At 35.1% G+C, this 18,842-nt stretch overlaps 1 protein-coding gene across 1 annotated transcript in view; it reads left to right on the top strand.

The window, feature by feature from the left end:
* Nucleotides 1-1,849: 1,849 nt before the first annotated feature.
* plxnb2a.1 (plexin b2a, tandem duplicate 1) overlaps nucleotides 1,850-18,842 on the top strand; it is a 279,990-nt gene continuing 262,997 nt past the window's right edge. Inside the window, exon 1 of the mRNA XM_059325664.1 lies at nucleotides 1,850-2,345. The gene's annotated coding sequence lies outside the window, so the exon portion shown is untranslated. The remainder of the gene's footprint in view (nucleotides 2,346-18,842) is intronic.

The following is an 18,842-nucleotide window of genomic DNA, read 5'->3' as shown; positions in this document are numbered from 1 at the left end:
GCTTGTTTTAATGGCCTTCAGTTTAAACCCATGAGACTGAGTTTAATCTGCCTCCGTCAAGGAGGAAACATGACGGAGCAAGGCTTCCGGGTGCACTTTTCAAAATAAAATGCCTTTTGCTAAAGCATGGTTTTGACACATGCCTAATAAATATACAGGACTTTATACTTTTTATATGGTTAATGTCACTGTTAAAGTTACTGTAGTAATTAAAGTATTTTTTTAATTTGCATTTTGATCAATTAAACATGGTAATACTGGAGTTACACAGCATATGAAAACAATGAAATAAAAATAAAAAGTCATCAAAGAACCGAGAGAAAAAATTCAGAAAAGGAGAAAACATTAAAAAAAGCATAATACATTGATAAATACAAAATGTATAATTTAACTCCAGTATTACCATGTTACATAATATCTTAAAATGCTGTTAAATAAAAATTAAACAGCTTGCAAAAATTACAATAAAAAGATTATCATCAAGGAAACAGAAGGAAAAATCATAAAAATAAAAAGATTAATAGTAAATAAATTAATAAATAATAGATTTAATTTAATTAATAATGTATATTTACGAGTAAATAGGAATTATTATTGGCATTTTGGTCCACAAAGCATGGGGTTACTGCCAATGAATCATTCCAAAACTATATTATTCATGGTATTTATCAGTTTCATGTGCTTTCACTCCTTTTTCAGCTGTCTTCATATTTCATTTTGATTTGTGAGACAGATATATTTAAGTTTAGATATGGAGATAAAAAAAAGAGTTCCCAAAGAGTCCATTACATTTAGCTGCAGGCGAGAACAAAATATGTTAAATGCAAAGATGCTATAAATCATGCAAATTTGACTGCTGGAGGATTTTTGCTGTACATCTTTATTCATGTATGTTTGATGAAGCTAGAAATGTATGGTTGGCTGGTTTTGAATCTTGTTTAAAACTCAATTTTATTTTATTTATTTATTTGTTATTTTTCTCCTGACACCACGTCTCTACATTCATGAGCGAGAGTCATATAGCTTGACTGCAAATAATCTTTTTTGTTGCTTTAATTAATGCCAAATGCCTTCATTATCAGTTTGAACAAACCTAAACAAAACTTTCACCTGGTGTTGCCATATATTGCCATATATTTAGCCTATATCTATTCAATATTTAGCAATTTACTTTTTATTTTTTTAATTTTTTTAATTTTTTTACAGTTTACAGAAACAACTGACTTGTTCACAGACATTGTACGTTTTGGTCTTAAAATATATTTAAAAAAAATAATAATAAAAAAATAAAAAATAAAACCTGAAATAATCACACAACTTCCACTTTGTGTCATTTAGATATTTCTTTTCTTTTAATTTAAATTCTATTTCAAATAGTTATGTAAATTTTACTTTTTAGATTTATATACCTCTTTGTACATATTATAATTTTTTACATTTTTATTTATTTTTATTTATTACTTTATCTGCAATAATTTCTGCTTCAACAACCAAATTTTCCCGCAGTTGATCCATATGCCTCTTGTCTTATCTTCTATGTCATTTATTAATATAATTATCATCTATGTAGCTGTATGTCTACTTTTATCTTCCTTTAAATATTTATTGGAGCAACCACAACGAGTTTCATTCAAAACTGGAGTCTAATTCCCTACATTTTTAAACATTAAAGCCAATAAAGTGCATCCTGGTTTTCCACTAGGACAACCATGCTTTTATTTTGAAGGGAACAGAACCGTGCGCCTGGCGTTAATGTCGCTAACTGCGTTAAACTTGACTGATTGTGTAAACCTCAGGGCATTGGGGGTTTAGTAGAGGGAGGAGGAGGAGGAGGAGGAGGAGGAGGAGGAGGAAGAAAAGCCTCATCCTGACTCTCCCCACTTGTGTTGCGTATCGCGCCGTTTGCAGCGGAGCTTCTGGCTGCAGATCCGGCTGGATGTGTGTCGCACTGGAGACAGAAAACACACACTCCTGCCATTAAAACAACTGCATGTGTGTGTGTGTGTTAGTCATGATTTATCCACCTGAGCCGGGCATGTAGTTGGCCGGGTTCGTGGGCGTGGGGACGCACGGAGGAAGCAGCTTGTCTTATAGTTTGTCGTGGGAATATTGTTGAACTAAAACTTCACCAGTGACTGCAGGAGCTGCGCAGCTGGAAGCGCACGTTTATTATTTTTGCTCCAGTTTGTCTCATTCACCAGTTTTCTTCACACCGGGATGTACATTTGGGAACTTTTATCCGCCGTTGACGCAGAGGGTTTATTTTCTAACTTTTGATACCTTTTTCTGGGGGAATACAGACAGAAAACACGGCAGTTCAGCGGACTCAGCGGCGCGTGCATAAGGTAAGCAGCGATTTAAATATTATATCTGTTTCATGCAAACACCTCACCGCTTCTCACAAAACCTCTAAGGCGGTTTTAGAGATTTGCAAACCCCTCGTGATTTCTTATCAACGCTTTGTGCCATTTTCGCTTGTTTTTTCGGAGAACGTCACGCCGAACTCCGCTCGCAAAACTTCAAATTTAATTATTTATCGCTCGTTCGGCAATGGAAAACGCACCATGTGACACAAGTTGCGATGTTTTACGAAAAAACAACCATGTAGTAGTAATTCGGCGTATAAAGTATCCACCAAGCGGTGTTTTATAGCGAGAAAAACTTTTGGCATTGATTTATTGCCAATCGAGCCACAATCAACGTAATGGGAGACAATTGTGGAGTCAAGATCTATTAATTTGAAGGCGGGTGGAGCTTTTATTCCAAACTTAGCATGACATAACTTTTAATAATGTGTTTTATATGTTAGCCGAATTAAAGCCTGGGTTGTCATAGTCAAATTCATGAGGTTAAACATGTTTTTGAGAGGCTATTCTCGCCTGGTGGGTAAGATTTTGTTTAATTCGCTGATTTTTAAGCGGAATCTGGCGTGGCGTTCAATGCACAAGGCAGACACCGGAATGTGTTGGGGACTAATCAATGCACAGAACATCTGGAGCCTCAGCGAGTGGGCTGATCCTGTTGAGCGGCTTCAATAATGTATTCCAGACTGGACTGGCTTTAACTTCACACTCTTGGCATTTACAACACCTGTGCATAAAAACCATTATCTCTTATTGATTCTCCTCATTAAATCTATACCAATCCCGAGGAGGATAATTGGAAGTTGGAGCAAAAGGGGGGTTTGAGAGTTGACAGCTTCAGATTCTGTGGTAGAAACAGATGTTTTTTGATGGCAGTATTGATCAGAAGTGCTCCAACCATTACACCAGCAGCTGGATAATGGCTCTACTTAGTCAAATCTTTGGTCCAAAGGTCATTAGGAGGCATTAACCTGCATTTCATGTGTTGGGGGGGAAAAATGAATCTTTTGAAACATTGTGCTGTTGGCCGTCTGCTCCCGAGCATTGCTGTACATGATGGGGAGGTAATTGCCCATGGTGTCAGTTAATGGATTAGAGTAGCCTCCACACTGCACCTTGAGCTCTGAGGCCATAAAACCATTACAGCTGCAGCAGCACCGCTCTGTTTAGACTCTATGCTTGATGTTATGGCTAATATGATGCTGGGAGCAGTCGAGCATGCACCTTCAAGGCTGCTGGAACGGCTCATTGTCATGTTTAACCCTTTAGGAGATTTTGGTTCAAATGTGTCAACTTCATATGCATTAATTTCTGTCTCTGTTTAGCATCTTTCAGTCTGATTTACATCACATGCACACAGCAGAATCGGGAGTGTTTATTTGACTCAAAGAGTGTTAAATTTAACACTTTTTCTGAGTTTATATAGTTCTCATGATTTCTGAGTTAAAAATACACTTTGAAACGTGGTAATATTTTAACTCTTTGTGTTAATCGTGTTATTCCCTTTCACTCTGAGTGTTAATTTTTAACATACATTGTGTGACTTTGACACACAAAGTTTTTTTAACGCTAAAATCATGTTATTTCCTTTCACTAGTGTGATAATTAACATTCATCGTTTTGTTTTACGATACATTAAAAGTGCATTCTGTCTTTAGCCGAACATACGAGTCACGAAATCTGAAAATCAACTCCAACTGAAGTGAATCTAACTCTAATAGCTTTTTGACCACTACAAGTGTTAAAACAACTCCGAAATCAACACTCTTCTCCACACAATCTTGGCTATCGGTCAGATTTTTCATTTTATTTTAATTAATAAAGTATAAAGCTGCCAGGAACCCAAAATACAAACAAAAGACACAGGTGTCTATGGAAATGTACCATTTTTTGTTATTTTTTTTATTTGCATGTAAATTAAAAATAGTATTAGTTTTCATTGTGGAAAGAAAATTCACAATTTAAAAATGGTCTAGAAACATAAATGGCACACTGAATACTCCTATGGTGCATTTTTAACTGGCTTTCTCAGCTTGTCTACATATCATATATAAATAAAGTTATTACTGTACATAAAACATGTGTATTTCAATAAATAGATGGACTCCAGAGGGTTAATTCCCCTGCAGGAAGTTTTGGTGTGCATTTGAGGTGCATAAAGTGAGTGAAAAAATGGAAAAAGTTGCATGCTCAGGCATCCAGTGCCACGATGAGTGATTCAAATGTGTCCTAACACTCTTCGCTGAGGCTTGTTCAATTAATGTTTTCAAGGAAATTGCATTTTCTAATGCGTTCTCAGAAAAAGCAATCGATAGTGTGTTCTTTTGAGTGAGCTCTTCAGCAAATCCCTCTTTTGTATTGTTTTCCTAGAAGCACAGAAGTCTATTTCCAGGGAACACTATCTCTGACTTGTTAGTAAAAGTTAGTTAGCGAGCTGTTGAATAGCCTCGGGGACAAACTGTACACTGTTTTACATTATCTTCTGACTTGGAAGTGCAGTGAGCAGCTCCTGGGAGTTTCTACAAACATTTCCTGGAGGCAAACAGAGTTGCATTTAGCTGCTTATTGGCCAGATCCAACAAGACGGCCGGCTTTAATAATTTACAGGGAAATAACTACAAGGAATGAATATCAAAGGGCACCGACCTCTTTCTCTTTTTATTCACATATTAGCATGACGCCCACGATGCGGGGAGGTCGGCAGGTTAATGACGCTGTTGTCGGATAAGTTGGACATGTTTTGCATTGAGTAGAAGAGATATATATTCCCTTTCTGTTCTCTTATCTGTTTGCTTTTTAAGTGGACTTTACTCCGATCTGCAGGCTGAGTCAGACTGGATTCAGCAGGATTGAATGAACTCGAGTGTCGTGGTGACACACGGCAGCATTTACAGGAATACTTTGACTTCTTGGGAAGTGTGTCATTTAATCACTTTAATGGGCCGGAGTTGAGAGTTTGGATATCATTCATGTCTGTGCAGTTTAATATGAAGTTACGTTGTATTCTAGAGCAGTGATTCCCAACAGGGGGGGCAGCAAAGATGCACGGGGGGGTCGTGAAGCCCTCTTGATTTTAAGGGATGTAATAAATCTAATGTGTTAAATATAGATGAGTCAGCATTTAATTCATTAGTGGGACAAAAACAACTAAATAAGAGCCACATTAAACGTTTATTCATTTATTTAAATAGAAAAATCACTATAGAAAAGTTTAAAAAACCTCACCTAGCGGTAACCTCACCTAGCGGTAACTTCACCTAGCGGTAACCTCACCTAGCGGTAACCTCACCTAGAGGTAACCTCACCTAGCGGTAACCTCACCTAGCGGTAACCTTACCTAGTGGTAACCTCACCTAGCGGTAACCTCACCTAGTGGTAACTTCACCTAGTGGTAACCTCACCTAGTGGTAACCTCACCTAGTGGCAACCTCATCTAGTGGTAACCTCACCTAGTGGTAACCTCATCTCGCGGTAACCTTGCCTAACAACAGAAACACAGAGCTAATGGAGAAATGGCGAAGCGCCAGGGAGACTAAAATGCTGAGTTAGTTTAATTTAAGAGCTGATATCTAGACATTTTCCATGTTTTTCTTGATAATGATGTTGGTTATTATGAAGAAAACCATGAAAAATGTCTAGATATCAGCTCTTAAATTAAAGTCTTATCAGCTGTTTTTAACAAACTGATGTTCAAAGTAGGGTTGCGAAATTCAGGGCATTTTCAAAGTTGGAAACATGGGAATTACCAGGAACAAACTGGGAATTTTGTCCCTTAACAGGGAACTTGTAAATAGTTTGGGAAATATATTTTTAGCATAATGTCGACTAAGACAACCAGATTTCATGCATTTTACTTATTTTTTAAATTTAACTCAACATTCATGTTTTTGTTATTCAATAAAATATTAAAACTTGATAAAGTTCTCCGTACAAATAAATCTGTTAAAGTTTTTTAATTGTATTATTTTGCAGGATTATTGATATCTGAGCTGATATCTAGACATTTTCCATGCTTTTCTTGATAATAATTTTGGTTATTGTATTGTATCTCAATACTCACCATATTGCAAAATGCTTAAAATCACAATAATATCGTATTGTGACTCAAATATTAGGATAAAATCTTATCATGGGGCCAATACGCTGATTCATACCTCTAGTCCAAAGGTAAAAAGCTAAGAAAATCAACTTTCCAACACCTCTAAAGCTCTCTAATTGACACATTACATCTTCTTTTTTCAATTCTTTAAAAAAGCCAAAAGGAAAATAAGACATTTGTGCAATTAAGAGATGCTGCTAGTTGAATTTTCTTACTTTTGGACATAGCCGGTGGAGCTGTTTCTACTATTTTGCAAGCAGAGAGGTTTTTTTACACCCGTTTAATAATTATTTACTGAATTAAATCATGCACAACCCTGGGACCAATAGCCAAAGGTAGTAAAGAGTGATATTGTGCATGCATGGAGCTATTAGCTGAACACTTTCTGCAGCTGTAGCACATATTATTTCACCCTGGATGCAAACTTTTCTATTGAATGTGTTGTTCTCTCTATCTCCAGCATGCTGTACAGTACAGTAGTCCTACAGCTCCACCCGCCAGTGTTTTAATGAACCAATAAGATGTTCCGACCTCAGAGGAATGTGTGTGTTGCCAAACTAGTAACCTTGTGGAGAAATGCTGTCAGACTGTGAGCTGAGCTCCACGCATGCTGTCAGTACAGTCGGCCATCAGAGACCTGTCTGACTGGTTCAGTTACTCTCACGGCTGTTTGTCTTTACACAGGAAGTTATGTTGTTGAACGCAGCCCGAGGCCGGACAGTCAACTCTGAATGAAATGAGAGTGAGAGGAATAAAAATCAAATGATCCTGCAGATAGAAGATGAACTGTGAAATTAAAGATATGGGGGCGGACAGAGAACGTATGCAACTCAAAACCAATAACTGGACATTTTTTTATACATTCTGTAGTGAGAATAATGTGGTTAAGAGTGTGATGGTAGTGTGGATAAGATGTTTAATGTAATTTAGTTTCGAGAAGAGCATGCTTAATTCAGCAAATCATGTGAGATTTCTACACATTTCTGCACGATCTGAGCAAACTGTAATTAAAAACTAGCTTTTTTAAAAGTTATTGTTTGTCTGCATTGTAGCTCCAATTACCTGGGGGCCGCTGGAGGCAGTATCAAAATGACCCCAAAAAGACACAAAATAACAAAAAAAAGACACAAAATGATAGAAAAAAAGACACAAAATTACCATAAAAGACACAAAATTACAAAAAAGACACAAAATTACAAAAAAAGACACAAAACTATTAAAAAAAGACACAAAACTATTAAAAAAAGACACACAATTATTTAAAAAAGACACAAAACTATTAAAAAAAGACACACAATTATTTAAAAAAGACACAAAATTATCAAAAAAGACACAACTATTAAAAAAAGACACAAAATTATTTTAAAAAGACACACAATTATTTAAAAAAGACACAATTATTTAAAAAAGACACAATTATTTAAAAAAGACACAAAATTACTAAAAGAGACACAAAATTACAAAAAAAAGACACAACATTACCAAAATTATTAATTAAAGGGACCTTCCACACACAACACGGTAAAGTGCCATTCATATAAAACTCACATTAAACTTTCATATCAAGGTGGGGGCCACAAAATATCGTCACGAGGGCCACAACACAAGTTTGAGACCCCTGATTTAGACCCTTTACTTCCTGTGAAAGCAGCAATACCACAATGTAAAACTACTCTGCTGCAAGTAGAAGTCCTGCATTCAAAGATTCAGAGTAAAAAGCAGAGTAAAAAGACTCATTATGAAACTTTTTCTTCTGGATTCAGTGGCTCTTCTGATCGTTTTGTTGCAGGACAAGTTGCAACTTTATTAATGTTTTAGTGCAGCAATTGTAGCTTTGCATGACTTTGACCTCCAAGGTCTGATCGGCCACATTATGATATTTTGCATGTTAAACCAAAGGAACTATAATCTTCAGTCAGGCCTTGTAGTAACAGAGGAGGGAGTGTTAGTCCCCTGCAGGCCATGCTGTGTTTTGTGTGTATATATAAATAAACTTTAATATAGATTATAAAACATTAAAGTCAAGACAGTTCTTAAAAAAAACAGACATTCTTTATTTAAGAAATGACTCAGTTAGATAGTCAGATAGTTATATTCCTTCTTTCTTTTTACCTTAAAACAATAACAAAGCGGGATACAGCCCCCACCCTCACTTGAAGTGGCCCTCAGTTCAACTACATGTATTTGAGCATGAAATCTTAAAAGTGCAGTGTAAAAATACACAAAAATTACTTCTTGCAATTAATGTTGGTCTGCTGTTCTTGCACTGAAAAATAAAAATAAATCGCAGTAAGTGTTTTTTGATTTGCTTCAAACCTTTTGTATTCCTATTTCTACTGTTCTACATGCATTTGAGCATGAAGTATGTTAAGTTACTGCACTGTAAACATATTTAAAATTGCAGTTTCATCATATCTGGTTAAGTGCACGGTCCTATATGTGGCCCTGTGGTAGTGAACATGAAAAACTGTGGCCCCCTGCAGCATTTAAGTTACCCATCCCTGCTGTAGATATACACTACTGGTCAAAAGTTTTAGAACACACCAACTTTTCCAGAATTTAATTGAAAATGATGCAGTTTAATGTCTCAGTGTCGTCTAAAATGAATGCACATTTGCAACATTTAAAATTCTTTATGCAGCATGATAGTGTTTCGAAAGTAAAAAAAAAGATTAAAAATCACATTTTATTTTGGACTAAAGGACTAAAAAAAGACACAAAATGACAAAAAAAGACACCAAAAGACACAAAATGACTTAAAGACACAAAATGACCAAAAAAAGACACAAAATGACTTACAAAGACATGAAAAGAATTCAAAAATGGACAAAATAGCCCAAGACTCCATAGAGTTAAGTTGTTAACCCATTTCTTGTTCCCTGAAAAAGGCCTACTTGTATAATTCTGAAATGTACATTATTTTTCAGTTTTGGTTAAGCTTACCTTTTTTTATTTACCTCTGGCAGTTCACCACTTACCTTTGTACCCTTTCAAGCTGTTCATTTGACTTGAACTGCTTGAATTTCAATAAAAAACTGGAAAAATTGGGGTGTTCTAAAACTTTTGACCGGTAGTGTATATAAAATGAACAAGAAAATTAAGAAAACAAACTGTAAATATCCTCCATCTAAGTGACGTGCAACACGTTTTTTTTAAATCTTGAATAAGAACCAGCGTTCTGGAGTATAAAGCGAGTTGGCTGAAGCATGTGAAAGTGCAGATGGATGCATGTGGAAGGTCAAAGTGCAGCAGACTGTTCTCATGACTTCATGACACACTGTGGCGTTCTCCGCCTCTAATCTGAGATCACAGGCTGTGAAATTGAAAACACGATGTGAGAGATAAAGCTGTCTCCCAGATGGACGTCATGCTCTCCTCGTGTCCGTCCGTCCGTCCGTCTGCTGGCTGCTCCGCGTGTTCTCACTGTGGTCATCTGGCAGCTAGACGACTCGTTGGAGCGTCCACACACACTGTTTTCTCTCTTTCGAAGCTTTTTATAGTTATTAAATCTAGCCAGCCTGTTCTCTAGTGGAGCCATGTGGTTGTTTCTGGAGCTCCCGTGTCCAAACACCAACATAAGTGTCTGTTGGAGGGAAAACATGTCGTAACCTCAGAGCCTGGAATTAAATTATACGTTGGCGGAGACAACAAGAGAAGGACAAGCTGCTATAAAGAGTCTTCAGGCTTCATGTTGGTGTGATTTAAGACCAGGAGAGAGGTCAAAGGTCAAAGAGAATCACTCACTGTCTCGCTTGTTTGTGTTTATTTCAGATTATTAGATTTCATGCAACCTTGATTGAGCATTCTGTTTAATTCATGGGACTCAAACACGCGGCCCGCGGGCCAATTGTGGCCCTACTGACGATATTTTGTGGCCCCCACCTTGATATGAAAGTTTAATGTGAGTTTTATATGAATGGCACTTTACCGTGTTGTGTGTAGAAGGTCCCTTTAATTACTTTTTTTGGTAATTTTGTGGCCTTTTTAGTAATTTTGTGTCATTTTTGGGTCATTTTGTGTCTTTTTTTTAAAATAATTTTGCGTTTTTTGTAATTTTGTGTCTTTTGTTGGTAATTTTGTGTCTTTTTTTGGTAATTTTGTGTCTTTTTTTTAGTAATTTTGTGTCTTTTTTTAGTAATTTTGTGTCTTTTTTTGGTAATTTTGTGTCTTTTTGGTAATTTTTTGTCTTTCTGGTAATTTCGTGTCTTTTAAAAAAAAAAAACCCATTTAGGCCTAAAACAGCTGTAAAAAATGCCTGTAAAACCTCTTGGCGATTTTAAAATAAGCCCCTAAAACCATTCTGTTTTTTCTGTAAATTCAACAGAAGTGTCAACTCTTCCTACTAAATAATAGATTTTTCAGCCTCTGTAGCAGATAGAAATGAAATTCAAAAAGTATTTGAGAGCTTATAGCTGTTATATCTGAGCTCCCTCCACTATAGTCGTCTTCACCATGATTTCAGTTCTGGAAAAGTCCCATGACGCATTGCGACACTCCCACATGTATTCTCATTTTATGTCTTTTTGTATCTTTTCTTAGTCAGTTTTTTAGTAATTTTGTGCCTTTTTTGATCATTTTGTGTCTGTTTTTTGTCATTTTGTGTCTTTTTTTGGCGATGATTTCAGTTCTGGAAAAGTCCCATGGTGCATTGCAACACTCCCACATGTATTCTGATGCATGTCTTTGGCCAAGAGACCGAAAATAGGTGGAAAGAACTATAAATACTACAAAACGATGTATCTTTCCCGGCTTTAATGGTAGAAAGAGAGGGGTCAGAGGTCAAAGAGACCTCACTTGTCTCACTTGTTTGTGTTTATTTCAGTTGATTAGATTTCCTGCGACCTTGAGTGAGCTTTCTGTTCAATTGTTGTTGGCAAGAGACACTTTATTTTCCACTTTTACCTGTTTAAATGCTTTCAGTATGAAGAAAATGTGGACCTACCTGCAGTTACAGAACATATATGTTCCTGTCTTTTCTTTCATTTCAGCCAATATGATGATAAATAAGATGTATTTGTCAAGGATTGTTGTGACATTCCTGCCCCTGACAGTCAATGGTCTGAATGATGATTTGATGAGTTGATCCCTCAGTCGTCCTGATATATTTTCTTTCTTTTCTTTTTCAGTGTCCGTTGCATTATGTCTTTATATAACAGCACGGCGAGCGAGCTCAATAAAATCTCCTGAACAATATTTCCAAGGCTGTAGATATGAATGGTTTTGCACAAAGTGTCGGTGAGGTTGATGTTAACGTGTATCAGGTGTTTAATTTGCTGGATTCATTAATAAAGCAGTAGAGAATTTTCTCCATGTTTATCTAGACTTATAACACACTTACAGGATTTTTATACAGGCATAGCATTTACTATGTACACACTTTATTTAGACTGTACATTTCTGCTCATTTTCATCATCTATCAATCATTTTTAGAATAGTTGATTTTCCACCTTTTTTCTTAAAGCCAAGGGTGGGGTTTCCTAGTATAAAAAACAAGCTGGGACCAAGGAATATTTTGCATATCGTGCTAGAAAAATAACTTAAACGTTCTTATCAATTATTAAAATTTTATTTGACTAATTGATAATAATCAGCTTCAGCTTCAGTTATTATTAAATTATTATTTTGTTTTTTAGCATTTTATTCTCTCTCCATAAAGAGATAATGAAGACTAGATAAAGATGATAAAAATAGAAATAAAGAGGAAAAAAGTAGAAGAAAACTTCTTGCTCTGTAAGAAAACATAAAAAAAAAAAAAAAAAAAAATTATAAAATAATACATTTTATTTAAGACACTTTTAACTTAAACGTTGTTTTAAATTATTAAAATTTTATTTGACGAACACGTTTCGGCTTTTTCTGCAAGTATGTGTTTTTCTCTCTCTTATTATTATTATTATTATTATTATTTTTTATTTTTAAAGAAGTGTACTCCATAGAGAGAGAATGGAGACTAGAGTATAAAGATGATAAAAATAGAAGTAAAGATAAAAAAAAACAACAGAATAAAAATGATTGCTCTGTAAAAAAAAAAAAAAAAAAATTATTCATAGAGCACTTTACATGGTACTCAAAGATGCTTTGCAGTTAAAACACAGTGAAAAATGCATTTGCAAATAAAAACAATTAAAATCAACATCATTGGTTAAAGTATAAAAGCACTTCTGAAGTTAAAAATGTTATTCTTCCATGTGTATTTAATAAGACGAGGTGCAAACAGCCACATATTGACAGTTTTACTGACTAATTCTGACTAATCTTTACTAGATGAATGTTGTCTGACAGACAGTTTCAGTCCCTCCTGGCTTGTGTTTTCTGTCCTCACACCTCGACCAATGACAGCGCAGGTGACATTCAGCCTCAGGGAGCTCTCTCCTGATTGGCCCGTTAAGTCCCTGAGTGTGTGTGTGTAAACATCAGAGCAGGAAGTGTGTGTAAGGTGACTCAGGAGAGACTCAGGTGTTGTTTTACAGTGTTTACCTGCTGCTGCTGCTGCTGCTGACCTTTGATTACTTCACTCGTCCAACTGATCGCTGCGTCATCATGGAGGCTGAACTCACTTAACCTCTCTCAGGTTAAACTGAAGAGCAATGTCCTTATTGGAAGAAATCAGCACAGTAAGATTAACTTAATTACTACAGTTTTTTTAAAACAGTTTTTTTTTTTTTTTTACACTTTATTACATCTGTTTAAGTAACATATGAGTGCATAGAAATAAAATAAATAAATGAAAATAAGTTTTAAAAAAAGAGAAAAATGTGATTAAAGCTGCAATTTAAGATTATTTTTATTTTCACTTTATCTGCTATTCATTTATTTATTCATTTATTTTTTATGCTTTAATTTTTTTCAAGATATATAAATTATACATACATTTTTTTTATTAATTCATAGAAAATACAATAAAAATACATTCAAACCAATAAATGTAATTAATAAAATATATTAAAATCAATAAATAGAAATATAGTCTAACAGTTTAAATAACTAGCTATATAAAATAACATATATATATATATATATATATATATTATAATTATTATTAATTATTATTATTAATTATATATATATATTTATTCCAACTTAATCCCACCATACAGTCAGCATAAATCATCTTCTGAACCTCATAACTTTCTAAATAATTGTTATTTCTGTTAATCGAACAGCTAATTATTTCCTCAATTAACTGTTCATATTGTCTATAAATGATCAGAAAACGACTGTTAAAATGCTTATTTTATTCAAACACTCCAAAATCCAAAGTTTACTGTCATATATGACAAAGAAAAGCGGCAAATTATTTAATTTAAGAAGCTGGAACCAGTGAAAGTTGAACATCAAAATAGTTGCAGATTTAACTTTGTGCTGATGATCCAATCATTGCATCTTCACTAAGGATGCTTATTTTAAAAAACATTAACAAAATAAATGAGGTTTCACTTGTCTAACAAGTGTGATTAGCACAGATGTTTTTGTCTGGTTTTGTGTGACGGATGATCAAAAGCAGAATTTCTTGTCTGGATAGACAATTAACGAGCCATTATTTGGATAAATTATCATCATTTGAGTCACTTGTGGAGGAAAAAGTACAAACATTAGCAGGTTACAGCTACTTTAAAGTGAAAAGTGTAACGTTTTTCTATTTTAAATCCTATTAAATGTAATGTATTTTGGTTTTAGATCAGGGGTCTCAAACTCAAATTACCTGGGGGCCGCTGGAGGCAGTATCAAAATGACCAAAAAAGACACAAAATTACAAAAAAAAGACACAAAATGACACAAAAAAGACACAATTTTTTTTTTAAAAGACACAAAATTATTTTTAAAAGACACAAAATTATTTTTAAAAGACACAAAATTATTAAAAAAGACAGTAAAAGTAATTAAAGGGACCTTCCACACACAACACGGTAAAGTGCCATTCATATAAAACTCATTAAACTTTCATAACAAGGCGGGGGCCACAAAAAATCATCACGGGGGCCGCAATTGGCCCGCGGGCCGTGACTTTGAGACCCATGTTTTAGATGGTTAAAGAGTCACTTTGGCCTCTGGGAAATACATTTTTCACAACTTTTAGAGACAAACTGACTCATTAAGGAAATAATAATGGCAATATTTAATGCTGAAAACAATATTTAATTGCAACTGTAGTTAAAATAAAACCTCTGCTGCTCTCTTCATGCTCTTCTTGCTGCTAACAGAGTCACAAACTTTATTTAAAAGACACGCTGCTGTAATCATGAGCAGCCTCTTAAAGCGATCATCCGCCACATTCTTCATCTCGTCTCTCTTGATTTCCCTGCGACACCTCTGATAGCGTTCTCATTGCCGGGGTGTTTTTCTCGCGCTGCCTTTACATTATAATGAGGCTCCTGCTGCACCACTGATGCTAATAAACAGCAAAGAAACGGAGCCGGGGCTTCTTTTTCTTCCTCTTCGCCTCTTTTCATCATCCTGAGTGTTTTTTCTCCCCCCCGAAACATCAAAAATGTCACTTTTTTTTCCCTTTTTGTGAGTTTTTTTCATGGATCACCGGGGACGCAGGTATCTGTGTGTAGGTGTTCACAGCAGCACATGTAGATGCTTTCATTACTGTACGGTGTTACAGCTGCAAAACACACATTTGCTTTGGTGGAAAAGAGGCTTGTTTGTACTTTTAACAGCAAGCCCGGCAGCTGTTAAGCATGCACTTTTATATCTTTGCAAATAATAACTTCTTAATGTCATTAAATTGTCATTTCTTTCATGTCTTTTGCTTAAAAGTCTTTCTTCCTGCCAACAAAAATCATTGCACAAACAACCAGAAAGGTGTGAAAATATGCCAGAACTCTAGTTTTGGGCTGTTTTTCTCAGGTAAAACACAGCTTCTTTCAGAATAGTGGAAAGGAAACATCCAAAACAAACATTTCAGTGTTTATTTGTCTAAATATGATTAATTTGTGCCTGCAGATTTCTCCGAAAATCACTAAAAGTTAGCGCTGTATTGCAGCGTGTACCGTTAACGTAGTGTAAACCTCGTCATTGTTAGAAAGTTCCAACTTGTTGTTGATATGAATTAGAATCAATATTTTGTCTTCAAATAGTCGTTAACATTAAGGAGGTGTAAAAACCTTTAAAGGCCGTTTTCTAAAAATGAGTTTTTCTCATAAATCTCATGCCTCATTTGCATATCTAAACATAAAATTTCATAAAACGTGTAATGCAAAATAATATTGTCTTAATGTAAATAACATACTGTGGAAGTTTTATGGTGATATCTATAAGTTAAAAAAACTACCCTATTCACCTGTAGAAGTATAAAAACCTATAAAGGACGTTTTCTCTAAACATGTTTTTTCTCATAAATCTCAACTTCAGCTCCACTCACAGACACCAAACTTAACAGTTTTATTCCTAACTATATTCTGAAGGTTTTTTGTTGTTTTTTTTACAGTGGGGCTTGTCTATATATCCTTCAAACCCTGATTTATACAACATTTTGTCCCTAAAAATATGACAAATAGTTTTTTTATGGCTTTTTTTTTTGTGTGTGTTTTCAGATTTGAAGGAAAGAGATATCCCAATTTCCTTCTGTAAAACCCTTTAAATATAATATATCAACAAAATAAAATATTTTTTAAATTTGCTTTATCAAATATTCACATTTATGTCCTGGAAATATATGCAAAAGTAGCACAAATTTAATGAGTTCACATCTAATTTGCATATCTAAACATAAAATTTCCGAAAACTTGTAATGCAAAAAAAGAAATTGTCTTAATGTCAATAACAAACTGCACTGTAAATAAAACAAACAATACCTACTCAATAAAATTGAGGCAACAGATTGCACGCAATATTAATGAAATCTAACTACGTTACAAGTTGAGTTAATAACAACTTAACAGGAAGTGCCTGTCAATTAAAAACGGACTAATTCTATTGTGTTGGATTCATTCAAAATTCTCTTGATTTAGAATTACAAACACATCAAGATTATATTTAATGTGATCAAAATAAGTAGATTCTATCTCAAACATTTTTATATTTAAGTTACTTAAACAACTGCCTCAAAACCAAGGACGCATTTATATTTAATACATTTTATCAAATATATTAAGTAAAATGAAATGACTGCAGAATAATTTATTACAGTGGGGATATCAATGTGTTTTTAAAAAATCCCCTTAGTCTCTCCTTAAATTGAATCAATTAGAGAAAACTGCAGGCCACTAAATGAACAAGTCTGACGCTACAGAGGCTTTTTAAAGCGTAAGAGGCAGGAAAGTGGGATTAAAGGAGCTGTGTTGAAGTGAAGGCTGGTGTGTTTATGCAGACGTGTTGTTTGTCCAGATCTCATTAGGCTGCTGTTGTCAGGGAGCTCCCAGTGAAGAGCTGCTGCCTGATTAGTGACCTGCGCTGCTTTTCTTCTTCTTCTTCTTCTTCTTCTTTGTGAGCGTGGAGAGATTCCTTTCTAATGGAGCTTTCAATGCTATACCCTTTTTTTCCTCCCACTTAATAAGCTCTTATATGCAGGCTTTTTAAACACGGGGAAAAAAATGTGTGATACACTTCTTCTTCATTGCCAGTAGATGAGTATGGCTTTTATGCTTTTTATTTATTCTGGTGTGTCGTGGTCGAGATCACAAACATGCCGCAAAAACAGTGTTAGTAATTGGTAACAAACAGCTGGAGGCCAGTGAACATGTTACAGTGGCCAACATGGTCTCACAGGAATCCGTGGAATAGCCACGGAATCACTCAAATTTCCGTGAAACTGACATTTCGCTACAATGCAAGTTAATGACAGTCATATCCCGTGGCTATTCCAACATACAAAGTGATTATGTACATTCACTGAGTGAAGATTTAGAAAATAAAACATATATTTCTCGCTAGAAATGTGATCAAAATCCATTTTTATGCAGAAACTAAGTCAAAATATTGATTTTTTTCACTAAAAATGAGAGAACTGTCTGCCATGTTTTTTGTTCTGACTGCCGGGACCTTGAAAGTCACGTGACTTGGAACAAACCAATAGGAAAAAATATCCATGGAATAGCCACGGGAATGATATGTCATTAACTTGCATTGTAGCGAAATCCGTGTCAGTTTCACGGAAATTTGAGTGATTCCGTGGCTATTCCACAGATTTTGAATTAAGCGAATCCGTGGCTATTTCACGGATTCCTGTGAGACCAGGTTCTACAGTGGTTGTTTGTGTATCTTACTTATCATGTGATTTCCTTCCAACTGTAACGTCCTTCATGATGATTTATATGATTTCTGACAAAAATTTAGGCAATGAAGTTAGCATGAAATGCTACGAAATAACGATATGTTGCTGTTTAAAACCTGTTAACGAGATGATAGAAAATGACTCCATGTTGGACAACAAAGCTACATGTTTAGGGTTAGGAAAAAACAGGGTTAGGTTTACAATAAGTAATTATTGACAGAACTACTGGATACTGGTTAGTGCAATTACATCGTTGACGAGAAGTTTTCAACTGGACACAAATGACAAACTTTACATCCGGAGGTGACGTATGGTTTTTCGACCGTTGCGTAATCTTTTAGCGACAGTTTCAGGTTACATACACGACGGATTAAACACGGGAGACTCAACTGTGGCCGCCGTCGCTAACTGTGCACAACTGTGCAGCAGCTGATTGTAAACAAACCAGCATGGCTAATTATGCACAGCGTCTCCGCTGACCATAAACATCTAGTGATTGTGAATTAGCCAAACAGTTTCAATAGTTTTAAATACATACCTTCACATTTGTGTTGAGGCCAGAATGGAGTACACTTTTACCAAAGGGAATTTTTGAGTTCTGGGCACAAATAGGGTTCGGGAATGATTGTGGTCACACAAAAAAAAACCCAAACAACATTGGTAATCAGTTGGAAACGGGAAAAGAAGTAGTTTTCACTAAAATATAATGAAAAACACAGTAGTGTAAGTAATATTTAGATCCTTTTCATAAGTAAAAGTACAAAAGTATCAGCATCAGATGTACCTAAAGTAAAGTAAAAGTACTGTTTATGCAGATTGTTTCTTTATATTATAAATATATTATTGCAAGGAGAAAGCAAGGGTGGTCTAGTCATTTTTTCCATGACCTTACATGCAAATTTGGTGCATTTTGTTGAGACGTTCCAGTGTTGAGAAAGGTAGTCATACTTGATAGAAAGACGATAAAGAAGTCGCTCCACTTAGTGAACATGAGAGTGAAACGAGGCTTGTTATCAGTCCGCCATCGTCTTTGAATGTTATTTTGGAGGGAAATGTTAATGCTGAACAGCCTCCAATCTCCCAGGCAATTTCTTGTGGAGCAGAAAATTTAAATGCACATTTGAGCCTTTTTTTTTCTTCTTCCCCTGTTCAACGATAAAA

Source organism: Centropristis striata, chromosome 22, assembly GCF_030273125.1.
Source record: "Centropristis striata isolate RG_2023a ecotype Rhode Island chromosome 22, C.striata_1.0, whole genome shotgun sequence".
Classification (NCBI taxonomy): Eukaryota; Metazoa; Chordata; class Actinopteri; order Perciformes; family Serranidae; genus Centropristis; species Centropristis striata.
Note: the sequence above shows the minus strand (reverse complement) of the source record. Positions and strands in the feature narration are given on the sequence as shown.